Here is a 13,617-nt window from a genome sequence, read left to right as displayed (position 1 = left end):
AAAACTATTTTTCACACTGCAGGTTCAGGTTTAATAACTAAATAAATATCTAAATGTTAATTTCTTAAATTGAGCCTCTAGAATTCAAAGAATAAGAAATTTATTTTATTGTTAAATGTATTATATGTGTGCTGAATATGAATATCTCAAGCTTGTAATCCTCACTACTCAGGAAGCTGGGGTTCAAAGTCAGACTTGGCAACAAAGAAAATATCTTATAAATATGTTAGAAACAATCACAAGAAAGAAAAAAAAACATTTGAATACTTATCTTGAGGTTCATTTCACCTAACATCAACATATCTGACCTTTTCTGCTTGTTTCAGACATTTCCCACCCCCACGGTATATCCCCTGCTTTCACTGTATTTGATGATGAGGAGGGGAAGAGCAAAAATAAACCGTTTAAATAGGGATACAGGTCGACCCATTGCAACAATGAGATGTAAAAGTCGTTATGTCAAAAAACAAACTTTAGCCCCGGGGGGGGGGTGGGGGGCGGTGTGAAACGGGATGGGTTGGAAGAGGAAACAAAGGAGAAGGCAACAATGCTTGATAAGAAACCTACTCATTACTTTGCCCACGTAATTGTAACCCCTCTGTACGGTATTTTCAAAATAAAAATAATTATTTAATTAAAAATAATTTTTTAAAAGCCAGCCTTGGGAAGAAAGTTTGGGAGACGCATCTCAATTAATCATAAACACTCATCACAACACACACACAAAGCCAGAAGTGGAGTTGTGACTCAAATATTAGAGCAATATCCTTGAGGTGGGTAAAAAACAACTAAGGGATAGGTCTTGTTTTTTTTTGTCGGTTGTGGGGCCTGAAATCTGGTCCTGGGTGCTGTCCCTCAGCTTTTCTTCTCAAGGCTAGCACTCTACCACGTGAGCCACTTCCGAATTTTTCTGCTTATGTGGTGCTGAGTAATCATACCCAGGGCCTCATGTGTGGAAGGCATGCATTCTAGCACTGAGCCACCTTCCCAGCCCAGGGATAGGTCTTGAGTTCAAATCACAAAAACAACACACACACACTCACACACAAAATATTATGTTTAAATTCTTATTTTAGTTTCAAGAAATAAACAATATCATGAACAGTAGTATTTTTTACATATCCTGCAACTTTAGTGAGTTGCTTTTAGTAAAATTTTTCTTAGATTAAACATAGGTTATTAAAATTAAAATTAATCAAGTATATTTATAATTACTCATAACATCTTGTTGTACAAGAGTTGGTATTTTTTCTGTAGCCATAAGAAATATTCTGAGGGGCGGCTGGGAAGGTGGCTCAGTGGTAGAGTGCTTGCCTTGCATGCCTGAGGCCCTGGGTTCAATTCCTCAGCACCACATAAGAAAAAAAAAGCCGGAAGTGGCGCTGTGGCTCAAGTGGTAGAGCGCTAGCCTTGAGCTGAAGAGCTGAGGGACAGCGCCCAGGCCCAGAGTTCAGGCCCCACGACCAGACCTCCCCCCCAAAAAAAGAAATATTCTGAGTAAAAAAAGAAAGGAAGAATAGAAGAAAATGAAAGAAAGAAAAAGAGAAAGAAACAAGAGAAAGAAAGAAAAGAGAGAAAGAGAGGTAGGTATGGATGGAGGGAACGAGGAAGGAAAGAAGAGAAACATTGTGGAGTAAATATGTTCAAATATTTCCTAGGTTAGTATAATGACATAATAAAACATAAGTATAAAAATAGGATAATGAAATTTATAAAAGGAAAAAATTTAGCAAGCTACATTATATGGATGTATGTGTATAACACAATAAAATACTTTGTGAAATTAACATTTGCTAATAAAAAGTCAAAAATGCATTGGAGTTGTTGTACAGTCATATGTTATTTTCCATTTTTGTTCACATATTTCCCTGATAAAGTAAAAGGAGAAATAGGTTTTGCTCATTTAGAAAGACAATCTTGTCCAATTACCATAAAGATACTCTAGATAATTAATGTCAATATGAAATTGTTAAATTAATTATTGTATTAGAATAATTCCAATGCACTCTTCAAATATTACCCTATAGGTATATACTTTTTGCTATTTATTGAATAAGTAGTCTTTACTTAATTACTATATGATCCCATCCAAGATTCAAACATCAATGCTGTCCCAAAAGTTTTTCATGCAAACCCTAGTACATCCACCTCATTTAAGATGGCCATGGTATATGAGCATTTAAAGTCTTATAATTATGTTGTCATCAAGGAAACAATGTATAATATTTCTTTTAAAAATATCTAGATTTTAGAACATTATCCAGAAAATTAAAGGAAATAATTATGGTATTAATTTAAATATTTAGTCACATAAATGGGTATTCTATATCCACAGAGGCCTATTAAACCACATGATTGAAAACCTCATCTATTACCAACTTCCATGAAGACAGTTCTTGGTGAAAATAAACGAGATGTGGTAAACAAATAAAAATGTATGCCACTAACAAATGCTGCTGTTCTAAAGCATGGAAGTGACAGAGCAATTAATGCCTATGAACAGCAGGTTCTAAGTAGTGGAATGTGATTACACCCTAAGTAGAAAAATCCACAGATATTTCAGGTTGTGCTTCGTAGTTGACATTTATGAGATATATTTTAGAAAGCACAATGAATGAAAGCACGTTGTTTGTAAAACTTTGCTGGCTGATAGAAACTTATTGAAATGTATCAAATGAGAAGACTGACAATATGGTGGATAAGATGTGGTACGCAGCTTTAAATACAGACTGAAGCAAACCAAAGAATTGGAATTATTTTTTTCCTTAACAAATACTTTCTGGGTATATTGGGCTATACAGTATAATGATGAAATAATCATGTCTGTGGAAAAGTAAGGAAAAAACACTGTCACCTTTTGAATTTCTTTTTAAAGTGAATCTTAAATGAGAAAGATGAAGAAAATTTAAATGCGTTAATAAAATATTATCAAGTATTAGTTTAATTTTTGATTAAAAGTTAAAACAAACTGACAGACTATTAGTCCTGGCACATATTTTCTTTTGTTCTTGTTTTTTTAGGGGGGTATATATATTTTTTTCAGAAAGTCATCCTTGTCTTAACCATTTCCCATAAAATTTATGCTGTCATAGGATCAGAGTTTTTTTGGCTAAATTAAGATAATAGCAGGCTCATTTTATGCCAACACAATATATAAACACCAATGACATTTTTCACTGAACAACCACTCATAAAAAATCATAAAATAATAAAGTGAAAATCCATGTCAATATTTTTGTCGGTCATGGGGCTTGAATTCTGGGCCTGGGAATTGTCCATCAGTTCTTCAGCGCAATGCTACCACTGTACCGCTTGGGCCACAGTGCCATTTCTTGTTTTTAGGTGGTTTATTGGAGATAAGAATCTCACAGACTTTTCTGCTAAGGCTGGCTTTGAACCACGATCCTCAGATCTCAGAATCCTGAGTAGCTAGGATTACAGTCACCAAAGCTCAAATCCAAGTCAATTTTTTAAAAAGCAAGCTTATTGAAACTTCTGGCTTTTTCCAATAAACAATCTTATTTTTTCAGTATTAGTTTATAACTATGAGTTACTTTTAGATGTAACTGTGAATTTTTTAATAGAATCAAATATAATTCTTACCATTACTCTGTATTTCACAAAAATCCACTGTAATGGATTTTCACCAAAGTCAATTATTACATACTATCTCACACACTATTGTTATTACATTCTATATTGCATATAGTGTGAAGTGAAAATAATTTCGACAATTTCATATAAATTTTAGGTGCTATTTTAACATTACAAATTCACATCTGTGGTTTTAACTAAGGAAAAAATTTAGAGTTAAAAATAAAATATGAATGGGAAGGGATGGGAAGGGGAAACAAAGGAGGAGGCTACAATGCTTGATAAGAAATGTACTCATAATCTTGCCCATGTAATTGCAACCCCTCTGTACAGTATTTTCACAATAAAAAAAGAAATGCAAAAAAAACAAATATGAATGTTTAGTGTGTCCTAATTAAACCAAAAATTCTGAGTTCATCCACATAAAATTATTTTCTTTCCACTAAAGAATTTGAAGTATTACCATTGAAAATAGTTAGGCAAGAGGAGGCAAAATTCAAATCACGTCCAACAACGTCTCTGTTATTTTGCTAATCCCTCCATTAAGAAGATCTCCCTATTCCCAGTTGTCACAAAAATTGAAGTATCTCTTAGAATTCTATTTGGAAAACTTCTATATCATTGATTCTTTTTGTATTTTCTATTATATGAAACAAAATATAGACACAAAACAATTGAAATGAAATACACACATATGTTGAAGTCATCACAGCTGGAAAACAACCAGCAAATTGGAACTTCACCAGGAACAAAAAGATATTGTGCCCACTTTATTTTTTTAAGTACAAAACCTTCAAATACATGTTAATTTGAGTAGAACTATAAGGATAACTGTCTCTCAGAAATAAGGTTGTGCTAATTTGTAATTAAATTCATCTGGATGAGCCTAATATAGCAAGTCCCTTGAATGAATCAAATTGTTTAAAACAAATGTAACTGTATGTGAAGCAAGATCTGTACATATTTAAAAGAAAAATTGCTACAGTATCAAATCACAAAAATCATGACATACTTAAACATTTCAGAAATGCAATTACTAAATCTAAAATATCCATAATGAGAACTAAATACTACTGACTTATCAAGAACAAAATATGCAAAGAATCTGAGCAGTGTACATGAAGTACATAATTTAAAACTACTCCAAATTACACTGCTTTTAGAAGACTGAATATGTGTTATCTAAAGGAAAAATCAGCACATTATATAAATGAAATTAAAAATCTCATGAAAAGAGAGAATTGAAAATAATATTTTAATAAATGGTGGTCAAAATCTAGTACTGACAAAATTTCATACCTATTTAGTTAGATTCAAAAAAGACCCAAGTTACTCAAGCTGATTTAAAACTGTGGCAAAATAGTAGAATACAACTGTAACATTATTATGGATGTTGACTCTGGCATGGAATTAATTTCCTCTTTAATCTGACAGATTAATATATCAAAGAACATAACTTCTCCAACTAAATATCAGACCTAACTAAACATACAACCAGAAAAGTCATCATGCAAGCCATATTGCAGCTGGGGTAAAAGAAAAATCAGTCATACTGATTCTCTATTTATTTTAAACGTTGTTTTTTTTTTTTTTATAAATTATTTCCTTTATCTTGCATTTTTCAAACATTGTGTTAAATGCTGTATATCTTGGTAACTAAATTTGGATGCCTCCTTAAATTTTGAGTAAAATATCTCACTTTAGTTCCTAACCCATGAAATGAGGTTGTTTGAAAACAAATGCTAATAACCACTGTTTATAATACAAAAGATCTCATAAGCATGATTTCAGGAAGCATAGGTTAACATTTTGATATTGTGGTCACGTGACTGATGAGGTCTATCTGCATGAGTATAGTTGTACATAGATTCCTCAGCCTAAATTTAGCCACTGTTAAAAAATGTTTATATCTCTATCTTTCACCCATCAGATATGAAACCTGAGTATAAAGTCTAAGGAAAATGATAAGGTAAGAATTTAGCTTTTCTGGATATAAAGTAAACAAAAATGCAGCATAAACTAACTCATTGTTTTAAAGTCAACCTATGTCTCTAAAACATGTTAACAAATTCCCTACAATGTGTAGCATTCTCAAGAAGGGAATCGGGAATGTGAGAAGAGGACTAAGCAAGTATTGTTGTCAAATATACATAATTTGGGTTTACCTCTTTTTTTCATTAGAGGCATTTTTAATAAAACTGTTTGAATAATTGATTTCCTGTTCAGGAATAATATATCCTAGTTGCATATACCAAACTACATTCAGAAAATGGCATATAGTAATTAAGTAAAGACTACTTATTCAATAAATAGCAAAAAGTATATACCTATAGGGTAATATTTGAAGAGTGCATTGGAATTATTCTAATACAATAATTAATTTAACAATTTCATATTGACATTAATTATCTAGAGTATCTTTATGGTAATTGGACAAGATTGTCTTTCTAAATGAGCAAAACCTATTTCTCCTTTTACTTTATCAGGGAAATATGTGAACAAAAAATGGAAAATAACATATGACTGTACAACAACTCCAATGCATTTTTGACTTTTTATTAGCAAATGTTAATTTCACAAAGTATTTTATTGTGTTATACACATACATCCATATAATGTAGCTTGCTAAATTTTTTCCTTTTATAAATTTCATTATCCTATTTTTATACTTATGTTTTATTATGTCATTATACTAACCTAGGAAATATTTGAACATATTTACTCCACAATGTTTCTCTTCATTTCCTCTCTTACATATTTTTCCAAATTTAATCAGTTTCCATCTTTTACATCTGGGTCATTCATTTTTCTTTCTTGGACTAGAGTCTGCATATGAGAAATCTAGTATTTGTTTTTCACAATAAGACTTATTGCGTTAATATGAAGGTTTTCAGTTCTATCTATTTTCTTGAAGATGATATGATTTCACTATTCTTTGTGGCTAAATAGTATATCATTGTGTATATATGTATATATGCATGTATATATATTACACTTTCTTTCTTCAATGAGTGATTAAGAAACATGTAGGTTAATTCTGTAGTTACTTATATTTTTTATGTGGGAGAAGGAAAGGTGGAAATAATGATGTTTGGAATGAGAAACAAGCTCTTTAAGCAGACACTCTTGTATTTAAAACATCTTCTTAGCTGCTCTTTCATCAGTATTAGATAATGCATTGAATTAAAAAAATAAAATTTACTTACATTGGCAAAGGTGTTCTTTTTCAGTATCTATATTATTTTTTACTACAGTGTTACATTTAGTATGTCATGTGAGTATGGGGATGTATGTGAGCATGAAAATCTAGGCATGTTTGTATATGTAGTTGACTCGAAGGAAACTGAATTTTTGTGAGATACAGGATTCAAATAAAAATTTGAGACCTGTAACTTGCTAAATTGATATATCTGTCCAGTTTGTGGAGTGTGATTTCAAGATCACATTTTGGTAGGTTTCATACCAAGTAAGTAGATGTTTCTAATCAAAAATCATAAGGAATAAAACAACAACTCTGTTTCATAATCATTCAGTCTTAGTACTTCAGACATTGTATTAATTGGAAAAAAATAATTGAAAGTATGATGGGTCAGTAGTTAGCCTTTAGACACTACATTTTCCCCCAAAACTTCAGATGTACTCTTTGGATATTAATTACAAATATATTTATCAACATACAGATATAATATGAGCTTATATATGTAAATATATGTATATATTATAAATATGTCAATTATTTAGTTATATTTTAAATGTGCATCATAAATATTGATTTATATATAAATGTAATTTATCTCATCATATATGCATATCTACATATATACATTTTTCCTTTTTTTTGGTCAGTCCTGAGGCTTGAAATCTGGGCTTGGGTGCTGTCCCTGTACTCTTCAGCTCAATGTAAGAACTCTACTGCTGGAGACATAGCGCCACTTCCAGTTTTCTGGTGGTTTACTGGAGAGAAATATTTCATGGAATTTCCTGTCTGGGCAGGCATTAAACTATGATCCTCAGATCTCAGCCTCCTGAGTAGCTAAGATTATAGGCATGAGCCATGGGCGCACGGTTAAATTTATATATCTGAGATTTGTTAGTGGAACAAAGGGTACAGAAACTATTATTCTTATCAGGAAAGGACTTCACACTGACAGGTATCATTACAAGAAGAAATACGATAAATATTCACAGTGGCACAAAAATCCCTTAGATGCCTTGCAAGGCAGCATGTTTTTCCATTCACTGCATGTGGTTTGAGCGGATTGCAACCCAAGCGAATGTAGAAGATATTGGACCCTAACAAAACTGACAATTGCATAAACCCAGTCCTCTATGACAGATTTAACAAGGCCTATCTTGGAGATTCTTGTTAGGGACATGATAAAAAATTTATAGTTTATTTGTGATTACAGAACAGTTTTACACCTGTCACTAAGCCATTACCTTTATTTAACACAGTCCCTTTTTCTCTAACTTATATTTTCTTGGCTCAGGAAACTGCTTTTTGCTTGTGAAAACCTGGCTGTTTACAATATAGAAATGGGTTTTTCATCCTTTTGAAATTACTGTCTGTATAGTGTTCTATGAGATGAGCTTCCTATGATATTCCATATCATAGGAATAAATTACTCTGATTCAAACTTGGACAACAGCTAGCTTGTTCTCTCTCCTAGGAAACCATCTGTATAGACTTTTTACATGTAAACAGACCCTCATTTACTTACAAAAGTCTGTCAGTGAGTCAAACCTAACTCACCCAAGTGAGGTGAATTCCTCTCTCATGCTTCTTTTACATTAAAAATGGTAAGAACTGTTCAACAATGCATATACTTTTTAATGTGAAGTGTGACTCCTATTTTCCATAATGTCAATCAAGGAGAGGAATCAGTTTAAGATGTGAAAGAGCCTTTCGAAGAGTTTTGGAACTTGAAAATTGTCCTGGGTATTCATTTTTGGAAAAATATCCCTTTTCAAAGACAAAGGACTCCTTTTTTTTATATTGTACAGGTACTGGGATTTGAACTTCTGGCCTTGAGCTCTACCTGGGCTTTAATTCTCTATGTTTAATCTATAGACCTGAGCCACACTTTCACTTTTTCTTTTTACCAAGAGTGGAGAAAAGAATCTCCTAGGTTTATCAACTTGGAAAAGCTTCGAATTGCAATTATCAAATTTGAAATGGTTCCAAGCATTCCGTCTAAGGCATATTCAACAACTAGTGAAACTTGTGTTGGCTATAATTATGTATCTTTCTCTATGTGTGCACGTTTACATGTGTATATGTATGTGTGTATTTGTGTGTATGCTAACGTGCAAGTGAACCTACATAAGGGCATATACACACATATATGCATATATAAATGAATATACAAATATAAATATATGTGCATATATATGTATATCAGATGTTCAGTGATTTAGTCTATAGTTCCTAGCACATTGTCATTCTCACAAAATGTACATGATAAATTGCTCTGCAGATCTGTGATCTATTATGGATATCCTTTGTACTCACTTCCCCCATTAGTTTTTGAACATCCCTGTGAACAACTTCGGTCTACTTTCCATAGGATAGCTTTTTTTCATTACAGGTAGTTACTAACTGATAATAAAAGAAAAAAGGTTGCTTGTAAAAGGAAAAAAAAAATCTTGATTATAGCCATTCTACCTGGGGTGAGGTGGTATCTCAATGTTGCTTTGATTTGCATTTCTTTTATGGCTACAGAGGTTGAGCATTTATTCATGTGACTATTGGCCATCCTTCTTTCACCTTCAGAGAAGTTTCTCTATAAGTTTTTAGCCCACTTATTTATTGGGTAGTTGTTTCTTTGAAGATTTGTTGTTGGCGGATTTAATTTGTTGATATCCAGGTAGACTTTAGATATGAGACCCTTGTCTGTTGTATGGCTAGTGAAGATTTTCTTCCAATCTGAGGACATTCTATTGATCTTGCTAGCTATGTCCTTTGCCATGCAGAAGCTCTGCAATTTCATGCAATCCCATTTGCCCAAATTTTCTTTGATTTGTTGTGTTTCTGGGACTCTATTAAGGAAATTTTGGCTTGTGCAAATTAGACCTAGGGTTTCTCCTTGTCCATCCTGTAAGGTTTTCAGAGTGTCTGATTTGACTCCAAGGTATTTGATCAATTTGGAGTTGATTCTGGTGCAGAGTGATATATAAGGATCTAGCTATTTTTCTGCAAGTAGTTAACCAATTTTTCCAGCACCGTCTACTGAAGAGGCTGTTAGATGTTGGAGGAGATATGGACAGAAGGGAACCTTACTGCATTGTTGGTGGGAGAGTAAACTTGTTCAACCATGTTGAAAAGCAGTATGGAGGTTCCTCAAAAGACTCTACATAGATCTTCCCTATGACCCAGCAATCCCACTTTTGGGCGTTTCACCAAATGATCACAAATAAGACCACACTAAAGCTACCAGCACAACTATGTTTATTGCAGCATTATTTACCATAGCTAAGACATGAAACCAACCCAGATGCCCCTCAGTAGATGAATGGATCAAGAGAATGTGGTATATATACACAATGGAATTCTATGCCTCCATCAGAAAAAATGACATTGTCCCATTTGTTAGGAAATGGAAAGGCTAGGAAAAAATTCTATTAAGTGAAGTAAGCCAAGCCCAAAGAAACATAGGTTTCATGGTTAAACTTATTTGCAACAACTAGTATATGTCTGAGTCAAGCAGAAAAGGTCAGATAAGTTGATGTTAGGGACATGAACCCTAAGATATGTATTCAAATGTTTTTAATGCGATTTTTTCTAACATATTTAAAGAATATTTCTTTGTTGCTTTGGATGTCCCTCCCCCACGGTATAACCCCTGCTTTCACTGTATTTGATGTTGATATAATTTGTGGGGGGGGGTGGGAAAAAACAATTCGTTTAAATAAGGATACGGGTGGACCCATTGCAACACTAGTATGTACAAGTACTTATGTCGAAAAACGAACTTTACTACTTTGGTTGGGGGGAGTATTTGATATGGGGGACAGGGAGGATTGGAAGTTCTGGGAAGGAGAAACAAAGGAGGACGCTACAATGCTTGATAAGAAATGTACTCATTATCTTGTCCATGTAATTACAACCCCTCTGTACAGTATTTTCCCAATAAAAAAGAAAAAATAATAAAAAGAACAAAATTTTTAAAAATATATAAAGTAATCTTGTAGAAGATTAAAAAAATAAAAGAAAAATAATTTTAGGTCACAGGTTAAAGTATCTTATCCATTCCAATGATTCCTATGAGATAAAATTTATAGTAGAAGTAAAAGTGAAAAGGAACTCCTAGATATGTTATTTTACCATTTAGAATGGCAAAGAATAATATCATGTCACTGTCATAACTCTTAAAGAATGCAAGGTTAACCGATGGTTGCTTTCATGTTCCCACAAAACTAGTAGATCCTGAAGCGTAATAGTAGCCCAGCAGAAATTCTAAGTAGCAGACATGGGGCATGGAAGAGAAAGAGAGGAACTGAGACAGAGTGAAAGAGAGAGAGAAATATCATAATATTGAAAGTGAATAATAGATAAACAAGAGCTGTATGAGAATATTCATACTGCTATCTTTAGACTCTATGTGTACATTTGCCGGTATTTGATATTTGTAATCCATCAACATGAAATATAAAGTTATGTTGATAAAAATAAAAGTGACTCAGAAGAAATTATAAATGCAAAAACGATCTTCACAGAAGCAAACTCTCAGAGATATTTCATGACTTTGAAAAGGATAAAGTGGCTGAAGTTACTATAAATTTAGAACTACAACAATTCACAAAAATAGAAAAAGATATTTATATATTTCCTTATATAACCCAAAGCAAAAGGAAAATGTTGTTTAGATGATTTTTTAAAAAACACAGTCTCTCAAGTGCTAGGAAGTTGGCTCAGTGGTAGAGTGCTTGCCTTTCATGCATGAGGCCCTGGGTTTGATTCCTCAGCACCACATAAGTAGAAAATGATGGAAATGGTGCTCTGCCTCAAGTGTTAGCGCTAGCCTTGCCTGAGGAAAAGCACTCAGGCCCCAGAGTGCAAGCCCCATGACCAACAAAGTCAAAATAAAACAAAACAAAACAAAACACAGTCTCTCACATTTGTGGCCTCAACTCTGTAATACTGTTGCTTCAACATAGGGCTAAGATTTTAGTTGTGGACATGTATCAACTCTCCTGATTCAGACTCTACTTGATCATTTTTTAATAAATATTTTGTTCTTAATTTTCCTAGTTGTAAATTCACATGCACCTATAAAAAAAATGGTTTGACCGCCCCAGTAACCTCCTCAAAGTACCTCCTAATGATGACTAACAAAAAGTTGTATTATATAACAAGTAAAACAATGCTACAAAGAAAACCAATAATTAAATAATGATTAATAAAATAAAAAACAAAACAATTACCAGTGTTTTTAGTATTTGAAGTGCACTACATATTAGATTTTCTATTTTCTCATGTTCCTGTACATTTTAAACCGCCTAAGATTATGATGTTCAACAAGATTTTTATAGGCTATGAATAGTCTTCAAAGTTACACACTAAGGTTATTATTTATGGCTCATCTCATTATTTTTTTATGGCTTATATCATCTCTTGTTCCTCGCTAAAATATAAAGTAAAGAATCCCTAAATTTTAATAAGAACTGTGTAGTAAGCAAGTCTTAACCCTTCATTCTGCTTCTTCACACAAAGACTTTGCAACTTCTCATTAACAAAGTTTCTATAAATTCTGAAATGTACATACTTAGTACTATATGTCTGCTAACATAAATCTTAAATACATTATAGAAAATTTTATACCTGCCAAACAGTCCTAATTTTGGCATATAATCCTAAAATTAAATAGATATAAAACACTAAAATTTTTAACAACCCTTAACACTTGCTGCTGTGTTCATTATGACATGTGCCTTGTATAGAAAAATTGAATTATTTCCCCTACACATCTCTTGAACCACAAATATCTGGAATTATTTTGTTTTTGACATGTCCATCTTGACATTATTCTTAAATGTGTGCTTATGTAAGAAGTACATGGTTCTAAAATTTCACAATTCTTCTAAGCTTACTTTTTGTTGAATTGCCTAGTTTAAGAAAATCAATTACACTTTATATATAAAAAATATTCTGTGCTCAATTCAGCATCACATAAACTAACATTGTAATGATACTGAGAAGATTAGCATGGCCCCTGCGCAAGGATGACAGGCAAATTCCTGAAGCATTCCTTAGTTTTACAACAATAGATGCTGGAGGGGTGTGGACAGAAGGGAACCTTACTGCATTCTTGGTGGGAGTGTAAACTTTTTCAACCATTTTGGAAATTAGTATGGAGGTTCCTCAAATGACTCCACATAGATCTCCCCTATGATCCAGAAATCCCACTTTGGGGCATTTACCCAAATGATCACAAACAAGACCATACTAAAACTACCAGCACAACTACATTTATTGCAGCATTATTTAAGATAACTAAGATATGGAACCAACCCCGATGCTCCTCAGCAGAAGAATGGATCAAGAGGATGTGTTTTATATAAACAATGGAATTCTATGCCTACATCAGAAAGAATGGCATCATCCAATTTGTTAGAAATTGGAAAGATATGGAAAAAATATTAAGTGAAGTAAGCCAAATCCAAAAGAACACAGGTCCCATGGTTTCCTTAATTTTCAATAACTAATATATGTATAGTATAAGCATAAAAGGTCAAAAGGTATGTCCATATGACCAGATAACATGATGTTCCGGGAAATGAAACCCAAGATAGGGATACAAGAATTTTTCTCTTTTTTGCTATTGTTTCTAATGTACTTATAATGTGCAATGTGATTTTTTGTGTCTTTTTATAGGTTCCTCCCCATGCTATAACAACTGTTTTCACTGTATTTGAAGTTGATGCGCCTATATCTTGTATATATGCTCTTCTAATTTGGGGAGAGGAAGGAAAAAAACAAAATGCCTAAATAGGGATACAGGTTGACCCATTGTAACAATAAGA

The 13,617-nt window shown here is 32.8% G+C and overlaps 1 non-coding gene across 1 annotated transcript; it reads left to right on the top strand.

Moving 5' to 3' along the window:
* The first annotated feature begins 12,744 nt into the window (after window positions 1-12,744).
* Window positions 12,745-12,851, top strand: LOC122124771. The gene has a single exon (XR_006150647.1). It is a non-coding gene; the product is annotated as a U6 spliceosomal RNA (small nuclear RNA).
* Window positions 12,852-13,617: the final 766 nt, after the last annotated feature.

The sequence above is a fragment of the Dipodomys spectabilis genome, unplaced genomic scaffold (assembly GCF_019054845.1).
Source record: "Dipodomys spectabilis isolate Male_0828 unplaced genomic scaffold, ASM1905484v1 ptg000243l, whole genome shotgun sequence".
NCBI classification, from domain to species: Eukaryota; Metazoa; Chordata; class Mammalia; order Rodentia; family Heteromyidae; genus Dipodomys; species Dipodomys spectabilis.
The sequence above is the reverse complement of the archived record's forward strand: the minus strand, read 5'-3'. Positions and strand labels throughout refer to the sequence as shown.